Source organism: Hyperolius riggenbachi, chromosome 3, assembly GCF_040937935.1.
Source record: "Hyperolius riggenbachi isolate aHypRig1 chromosome 3, aHypRig1.pri, whole genome shotgun sequence".
Taxonomy (NCBI): Eukaryota; Metazoa; Chordata; class Amphibia; order Anura; family Hyperoliidae; genus Hyperolius; species Hyperolius riggenbachi.
In genome coordinates this window covers 446,348,281-446,357,964 of record NC_090648.1, presented here as the reverse complement: position 1 = coordinate 446,357,964, position 9,684 = coordinate 446,348,281, and positions in this window count along the sequence as shown.

Sequence of the window (9,684 nt, the reverse complement as noted above, 5' to 3'; positions counted from 1 at the left end):
AGGCAGAAGCCTATGACAGCCGATCGCCAGGATTGGCCGGATGGGGAGTGGGAGGGTTTAAAAAAAATAATAACATAAATATTGATAAAAAAGAAATAAACACTGGGGGGGGGGCATCAGACCCCTCCACCAGAGAGCTTTGTTGGTGGGGGGAAAAGGGAGGGGGTTTTTAAGGCCCGGCAGCTTGGCCTTAAAGCGGCAGTGGCCAATTACAGAAAAAAAACAGCCTGGTCTTTACGGGGGTTTAGCACTGTGGTCCTTAAGTGGTTAAGGCAGGTTGCACAGTGCATACAATGCTCTTCAAAAAGTAAAAAGTCAACGTGCCAGTTAAAACTCCTGCTGTACTCATAATAATATGGAAACTCATACAGAGTTAATTATAAAAATAAAAATCACATCCCTTTGGTCATTTCCTGTTAAATAATCACCAACCAGATTGGCAATATGTTGAATTCCACACTGGTAGCACCTAAGGTGTTAAAGAGACTCTGTAACATCAAAAGCCTCCCCTGCAGTGGCGTAGCTAGAAACCTCTGGGCCCCGATGCGGAATTTGGATGTGGGCCCCCCCGGCAACAACAGCCCCCCCGGCGACAACAGCCTCCCCCACCCGGCAACACCTGACGCACACACATATCCGAATCCCTATAGCCAGCTATAGGTCCCCCCAGTATAGGTAGCCAGGCATAGGTAAGCCAGTATAGTTGCCCCCGGTATAGGTTAGCCAGGTAGGTACCTCAAGCATAGGTAGCCAGTATAGTTGCCCCCAGTATAGGTTAGATAGGCAGGCGCCGCCAGCATAGGTTAGAAAGGTAGGTGCACCCAGTATAGGTAGGTAGGTAGGTGCCTCCAATATAGGTAGCCAGTATAGTTGCCACCTGTACAGGCTAGCTAGGTGCCCCCAATACAGGTTAGATAAGTAAGTGCCCCCAGTATAGGTTAGATAGGTAGGTGCCCCCCAGTATAGGTTATATTAGGTAGCTGCCCCCCAGTATAGGTTAGATGAGGTAGGTGCCCCCCAGTATAAGGTTAGATGAGGTAGGTGCCTCCCAGTATAAGGTTAGATGAGGTAGGTGCCCCCCAGTATAGGTTAGATTAGGTAGCTGCCCCCCAGTATAGGTTAGATTAGGTAGCTGCCCCCCAGTATAGGTTAGATAGGTAGGTGCCCCCCAGTATAGGTTAGATTAGGTAGGTGCCCCCCAGTATAAGGTTAGATTAGGTAGGTGCCCCCCAGTATAAGGTTAGATTAGGTAGGTGCCCCCCAGTATAAGGTTAGATTAGGTAGGTGCCCTCCAGTATAAGGTTATATTAGGTAGGTGCCCCCCAGTATAGGTTAGATTAGGTAGGTGCCCCCCAGTATAGGTTAGATTAGGTAGCTGCCCCCAGTATAGGTTAGATTAGGTAGCTGCCCCCATGATAGATTAGGTAGCTGCCCCCCAGGATAGATTAGGTAGCTGCCCCCCAGGATAGATTAGGTAGCTGCCCCCCAGGATAGATTAGGTAGCTGCCACCCCCAGGATAGATTAGGTAGCTGCCCCCCAGGATAGATAAGGTAGCTGCCCCCCCAGGATAGATTAGGTAGCTGCCCCCCCAGGATAGATTAGGTAGCTGCCCCCCTAGGATAGATTAGGTAGGTAGCTGCCCCCCCCCAGGATAGATTAGGTAGCTGCCCCCCCAGGATAGGTTAGGTAGCTGCCCCCCCAGGATAGATTAGGTAGCTGCCCCCCCCCAGGATAGATTAGGTAGCTGCCCCCCCAGGATAGATTAGGTAGCTGCCCCCCCCAGGATAGATTAGGTAGGTAGCTGCCCCCCCAGGATAGATTAGGTAGGTAGCTGCCCCCCCAGGATAGATTAGGTAGGTAGCTGCCCCCCCAGGATAGATTAGGTAGGTAGCTGCCCCCCCAGGATAGGTTAGGTAGGTAGCTGCCCCCCCCCCCAGGATAGATTAGGTAGGTAGCTGCCCCCCCAGGATAGATTAGGTAGGTAGCTGCCCCCGCTTTGCCCTCACATAATGGAGGGGGGAGCCGGAGCTGCGGGGAGGGCAGACCGACCTCTCCCTCCCTTCCTCTCCCCGCCCCCCCCCCCTAAGATGCAGAGTGAGCGGCGCACGGAAGCGCTGTAGGCAGAACTCACCTCCGTCCCTGGTTCCAATCGCCGCTGGTCTCCTCCCGCTCTGCATAGATGCTGTTACACACGCAGCTTCCTGTTTAGCCGGAAGCAGCGTGTGTAACAGCATCTATGCAGAGAGGAGATCAGCGGCGAGTGGAACGCAGGGAGGTGAGTTCTGCCTACAGCGCTTCCGTGCGCGTCACTCTGCATCTGAGGGGGGGGGCGGGGAGAGGAAGGGAGGGAGAGATCGGGCTGCCCTCCCCGTGGCTGCGGCTCCCCCCTCCATTACAGCGCCCCCTCCCAATAGCGCGCACGGGCCGCACGGCCCTCCACACCAACATGGGCCCCCCGGGCCCCTCCCCCGCCTCTTAAGGAGCCGGGCCCGGTCGCCAAGGCGACCGTTGCGACCCCGGTCCCTACGCCACTGCTCCCCTGGGGGGTACTCACCTCGGGTGGAGGAAGCCTCCGGATCCTAATAAGGCTTCCCACGCCGTCCTCTGTCCCACGGGGGTCTCGCTGCAGCCCTCCGAACAGCCGGCGACAGACCCAACTGTAGATTCAATATTTACCTTTGCTGGCTCCAGCGGGGGCGCTGTGGCTGCTTTCGGCACGGAAATAGATGGAAATACCCGATCTCCGTCGGGTCCGCTCTACTGCGCAGGCGCCGGAAACTTGCGCCTGCGCAGTAGAGCAGACCCGACGACGATCGGGTGTTTCCGCCTACTTCAGAGCCGACAGCCGTCAGAGTGCCTGCGCAGGAGCCGGGAAGGTAAATATTGACGTCACCGCTGCACGGAGGCTGCAGCGAGACCCCTGAGGGATGGAGGACGGCGTGGGAAGCCTCATTAGGATCCGGAGGCTTCCCCCACCCGAGGTGAGTACCCCTAGGGGACGTTTTGTCGTTACAGTTCCTCTTTAAAGCGCAGATCTTAAAATATTCCATTGCAGATGGCTCTTCTAAGAATAGATGCGTTATGACACATAAACCGTTTTGGATACAAACCTTTTCAAGTCGTAATCAGAGAGGTGCTAATAATAAACGTTAAGAATCCACCAACAGATTAACTATTAATTAAAATATTTAGTTAATATCCAGGTTTAAACATATAGAAACTGTGAATGTTTTTTTTTTTTTATAAAGGATAATATTAATATTTAGGGATTTTCCGTTTTCTTTTTTTTATTTTAGAAAGGTTTAAATTCAATAGATACAGCACCATGGATATTTCCTTGCCTTGGATCGGGGGCCAGCCCCCCGATCCACGCTACAGGAAACAGCCTGTTGCGTGGATCGGGGGGCTGGCCATGAAGCTGCGCAGCCGCACTAGAGCCGTGGGGTCGGGAGCCGTCCGGGGGGGCTATGAGCGGCGAGGACCCGGCGGAACGGCACGGAGGGCGTGGACGGCGTCCTCTGTGTCCTCCAAAGTGATACAGGTACATAACTTTTTTTATTTTTTTTTTTAAACACTTGGCCTCGGAAGTCCTTTAACACGCGGAGACCGCGCTGTAAACGTGTTCGCTGTTGCGAATGAGTGCGGTGTTTAGTTAGCGTTTGTTATTTTCGTTACTTCTCATTGTCGTTTCCTGTGCCTTTGCTCCTCTCGTGTTCTGTTCTGATCTGTCTTGTGTCACTTCTGGCGATCGCCCCTCTCGCGATCGCGTTCCTACTTTTGTTTCTGCTGATGTGTGTTCACTGTCGCTGGGTCGCGACTAGATTGGTGAACACACATTCATCCTGTACCTGTGCTCTTTCTCTTTAGGGGCTGTTCAGCCCCACATTGTCTTGATCTGTACAATCCCCATCTGGATATCTGTGGCCGTGCAGCGGTTGTACTCATCTGCACTCCACAGCGCCATCTGCCGGTGGGAATTGCCCTCTACTGGTGCTTGCACAAAACCTGGGTTTCCCCCTTCATACGCTTGTGGTGGTTTTCCGCCGTGTCAGCGCACGCCTTGTGCGCTGATCACGGAGATTATTCCGCAAACGTTGCAGTGTGTGGTCTTAATTATAAAACAACATATTTTTGCTATGAAATCTTTATGGTATGCGTGACTAGGGGTGTGACGGGGGCGTGCTCAGGGGTGTGGCAGGGGCGTGGCTTAAGTGTCCCTCTTTTTCATCTCAAACCGTTGGGAGGTATGCTACCACTACTCCTGTGCACAGCTGCGGACCTATATAAGAAAAAGAGTGTCCAGCCTGAAATTATGAAACCTGGTGGCAAAGGTCAGTGGGGTGAGTTGGGAAGAGGGACGGGTGTGGTAGCCTGCATACATCTTGCAGCATATAACACGGACTGCAGGGTCAGCTATGCGACGCCTCTGCTAGGAGCAGGGAGACAGGGGGCTTCCATTACAGGAGATTGAGGAGGAGGACACTAGGGATTTTATTAGAAGGGGCGAGATATGTGACTATAAGCAATGGAATCCAGGATAGTCCTGGACAAGTCAGGATGGTTGGGTGCTATGTAGATGGGTTCTGTTTGGTACTGTGCTTGTGGTGTATGGGTCTTAGTTAACTTCTTAACATTTCAGGACATGAATTTCACATCCTAATTGGCCCTCCTGTGCATTCCAAGGAGTGAAATCCACGTCCCCAAGTTAAAATCACAGCCATGTGCTCCCATGCGTGCATGCGTGCTCCCGTTGTTTCCAAAGGTGTAAGGCTCATGAACGCTTGTGCATTCATCTAAAAGTGGATGACTGCTGCTAATAGCAGCACTCATTCATGAAAACAGAAGAAATATAAACAGTTAAAAAAAAGTATTAAAATGACAGTGTCGCCCTCAAATAAAAAAGTGCACCTCCGATCTCCTATGTAATTAACTCTTTGTGTCACCTATACTTAGCCTTAAAGGGTTTATTTCCTTTTAAGCAAAACCAGTTGTCTGGCTATCCTGCTGATCTCTTTGGCTGCAGTAGTGCCTGAACCACACACCAGAAACAAGTATGCAGCTAATCCAGTCTGCCTTCAGTCGGAGCACCTGATCCGCATGCGTATTTCGGGTCTATGGCTTATGATATTAAAGGCAGAAGATCAGCACGATAGCCAGGCAATATGCATTGTTTAAAAAGGAAATAGATATGGCAGCCTCCATATCCCTCTCGCTTTAGGTTCCCTTTAAGATTAGTGGACATCTGTAATGGCTTCCACCTGTAGCGATCTGATGCGATCGCTAGAGCAACAGTTCTTGGACCCAACCTTGTACAGATGCATCACTGTGCTGTTGCCTAGCAATGTATGTTTAGCACTGGGGTCCCCAAACTGCACGCCATAGCGATCACACATCGCTACAGATGCACAGGCTAGTGATAATGGTAAGTTATATTCCCAACTAGTGATGGAATAGGGCATGTAGGGTATACATGTAACTGGGAAAAGACAAATACTATGTGTTATAACTGTGGCACTTGCCAGGTGAAAGTTGTGCAAACATTTTCTGCATTTTCGTTTATTTTTTCTCCATAAAATGCTTATGAAATTAAATAATTATTGAAAACAAATATTACCAAAAGAAAGCCTAGATTGTCCCCCCAAAAAATATATGTGTATCGCTTTGATGGCATAAGTAATAAAAAAGTTATTGCTGTATTAGTAGTGTCAGCTGAAATGCCAAAATTGTAAGGAATATAGAGAGGTAAAAACAAATGAATGCGAAGTGGGTGATGCTAGGTGCACTCTTAGCAGAAACGCAAGCGTTGCGGAAAACGCTGCGTTTTTGCCGCTAATAGAAGTCTATGGGCCGCAGGAAAAAACGCATATGCGTTTTGTATGCGTGCATTTAAAAAAAAACCATAATATGCAAAAACGCATCAAAAACGCACATAATGAAAGTAAATGGGAATGCAAGGTATGTGTTTTTCATGCGTTTTCCGTGTGTTTCTATATACGTTTCTTTTTTATTGTTTAATGATTTACTTCTGCTTGCTGTTGTCTTCCTAGTGATTAGCATAAAACGCAATTGAAAAACGCATACAAAAAGCATTAAGCGAAACACAAACGCATTGAATTGCATGCAAAACGCTTGAAAAATAGATCTGTGGAAAAAACGCTAACGCAAACGCACTAAAAACGCAGTAAAAAACGCAGCAAAAACACACACAAAGAAAATGTCAGAAAACGTGACCTTTTACGCAGTGTTATGTGTGCACTCAGCCTCAAAAAAGACATGTTTTAAATTATAACCGCTGTATTCACCAGTGTCAGACTAGAATTGCTTTAAAAGAAAGAAAAAAATCTGAAATGGCAGTTATTTTATTTCTAGCTGGGGAGTGCAGATCCGTTTACAAACAGCCTTTGCTGAGCTGACTTTGAACATGTCAACACTGTTGAGATGTAAATTTGAAGCAGTTCCAAAGTGGAAATCTTCTGCAGTTTTGAATCTATCTCAAAATGAAGGAATATCAAAGTGGAGGCTTTTTGGTCCATTGAGGCACCTGTAGTTGTAGTCCTACTGCTGCTGTGACAGTTACAAGCGTGAGACCGGCAGTTACAAGAATGAGACCAACAGTTACAAGCATGAGACCGGCAGTTAGACTGTCACTCGCAGAGAGATCACCGACCGATACAGACGTGTGAGACTCAGCAGAGCAGCTACTAGCGTTTGATCTTGAATATACAGAGATCAGAGATGCAGAACAGGACAGGGTGAGTACTGGAAAGATGACTTTACAGGCCTGAGTCGTTTTTGCTGGCCACACCTAGGGGAGGAGCTGACACACCACACCCCTCCACAATGGCCTGATCAGGTTTAGGGAGGGAAATTCATCTGCCAGGCCTTTGTCACACCTCCAATTACATCCTTGCAACATATTCAATCACTGTTCCTGCTACATCCACACCCCTGCTACATCCCAGTGCAAACCTATCACAGAACCAGCATCTAGTCACACCTCTGCCACACCAAGCAGTCACACCACAGAACCAGCATCTAATGACACCTCTGCCACACCAAGCAGTCACACCACAGAACCAGCATCTAATGACACCTCTGCCACACCAAGCAGTCACACCACAGAACCAGCATCTAATGACACCTCTGCCACACCAAGCAGTCAGACCAACCAGCCACACCAAGCAGTCAGACCACCACTCCAACTACATGGCTATTAGCAGTGGCTGGATAGTGTACTGATTAAGGGCACTACGTTGGCTCTTTCTGTTCAGTAAACCAGCACCTATAACACTGCAGAGTAGCCCATTGTAGTGGATGCAGCTCTCAAATGCTTTGAGTCCAACAGGAGAAAAGCACTATACAGTACAAATGTATTGTTATTATTGCTATTATTATTGTAATTATTATTATTGTTATTATTATTATTATTGCACCCCCACCACGCTTCTAATCTCACCTCTGTTAGGCCTTGTTCACATTATAAATCGGCAGCGCTATCGCAAACACTGAGGGATTTATGGAGCGATTTTGAAAGCACTTTCAGAGCGATTTGGGCTTTTCTAAGCACTTTTCTAAGAGCTTTTCTGTAGCGATGTTTTTTCACTTCCTGATGACAGTCAGGATGTGAACTCTTTCACCTGGAAATAAAAATAAATACTATGTATATATTAATAAAAAAACGCTCAGAAAATCGCTTTTCGAAGCACTTTTTTAAGCGCTTAGCGATTTTCCTATCTTTTCTATTGAAGCGCTCACAAAATGGTGCAGGAGCCGTGTATGCGATTGGATAGAAAAGCTCATCGCTCATGTGAGAACACTCACATAGAGCAACATTGCACTAGCGCTTTCTAGACGATTATTAATATCACCAGAGCTGGAAAAAAAAAACGAAATCGCTGCTAATGTGAACAAGCCTTTAAACCTCCAGTCACACCCTCCCAGCATACATTCAGTCCAACTCTACTATACGTCTGGTCTGCAGTGGTGTGTTTTGTTTTTTTGCTCACATTCTCATGTTTTCATCTCAGAAAGTAGAACATACCATACAGCCAGGCGCGGTCCGCCCATGATGCCAAGTGAGACGACTTCCTCAGGCGACAGACATCTGGGGGCAGCACCAGGCAGAAACAGGAAGTGAAGAGAGTGCCTGGCCAACGTATACTGGGGGCAACTGTACCAAGCTAACCTATACTGGAGGCAACTGTACCTAGCTACCAATACTGGGGGCACCTATACCTGTCTACCTACCTATACTAAGGGTTTGGGGGGGGGGGGGGGGCTCACCGCAGCTATAACATGAGGTGCAAATTGTCGGGTGCTGTGCAATCATTCCAGTTCAGGGGGGGAGGGGTGGGGGGCATCCTCACACGTTTGCCTCAGGCAGCAAAAGGTCTACAACCGGCCCTGCATACAGCACATGGGTACAAATGTAACATCATAAAGTAAATCAAATTTAAAGTGAATCTCCGGACTAAAAATCTACTCAGCAGAACTGAAAACGGTTGGTGTTTCTTTAACAGTTTCACAGCATCAGAACTTTGTTTTTCTTACCAAAGCATCATTTTTAGCTGCATTTTTACCTAAGCTCCACCCATCAAAGAAAAAAAGCCCGGGCTTTTTTTCCCCTGATGCTGTGCAGAGCATGATGGGATTCCCTATGTTGTTATTTACATTGCTTAGCAACTGAGAGAGGTGCTCAGGACACAGGACAGTTGGAACTGTGCTCCCTGTCACCTCCTTTCAACCAAAAAGATGGCTGCCATCATGAAATGAAACATTTGCCTGTTCTTTTAAAACAGTGTGGGTAAGAGATTATATTACCTATCTATTTTAATTAACATAACTAATGTAACTTAATGACAGTATGTTTGTTTAGGCTGGAGTTCCTCTTTAAGGGAGTACTGAGCACATTTAAAACAGCCTGTGGCATTCTCTTGTCCAGGGTCCCATAGCAATCGCTGAGGCTTTCATTATGCCCCTGGTTTAATTCTACATCAGTGCAATATTTGTGCATTTATAGTTATCATGGACCCCACTGTGATGACAGTGTTTATATTGTTTTAAAACTTTGTGGCATAAAATAACATTGAGCATTATTATTCTAATTGGACTGGTGTGGGTTTCATGACCTTTTTTTATGCCGGGTTTAATATATTGTACATATTATGTTGCTTACATGCGCACACATGACATTTTTATTGGCCAATGATTGGCCAATTTTAAAACTTCCATATGGTATGAGGGCCAACAGATTTTGAATACTATGAACAGATTCCATACTAGATGGAAGTGGTAGAATTGGCAGATCAAAGCTGGCTGTGCGCTGCACCCTAAAGCCTGGTACACAATTTAAATTATAATTGGCCAATCACTGACACATGTTACCACCTCCATGTGGTATGAGGGTGAACAGATATTAAGTACTATGAACAGATTGTGTAGGTAAACCCTCATACTACATGAAGGTGGTGAACGTGGTCACTGATTGGCTGATTATAATTGAAGTTGTGTACCTGGCTTTAAGCCTTGTATACACTTACGATTATGATTGGACAATCACCTCCATGCATGGCGACAATATATTATTTGGAAATATCTGTCTGCTCCTTTCTGTGACACACCAGGCCGAACTAAGTGAGAAGATATTTCATAAAGCCATATTAGTTGAAAAAAAATTTAAATAA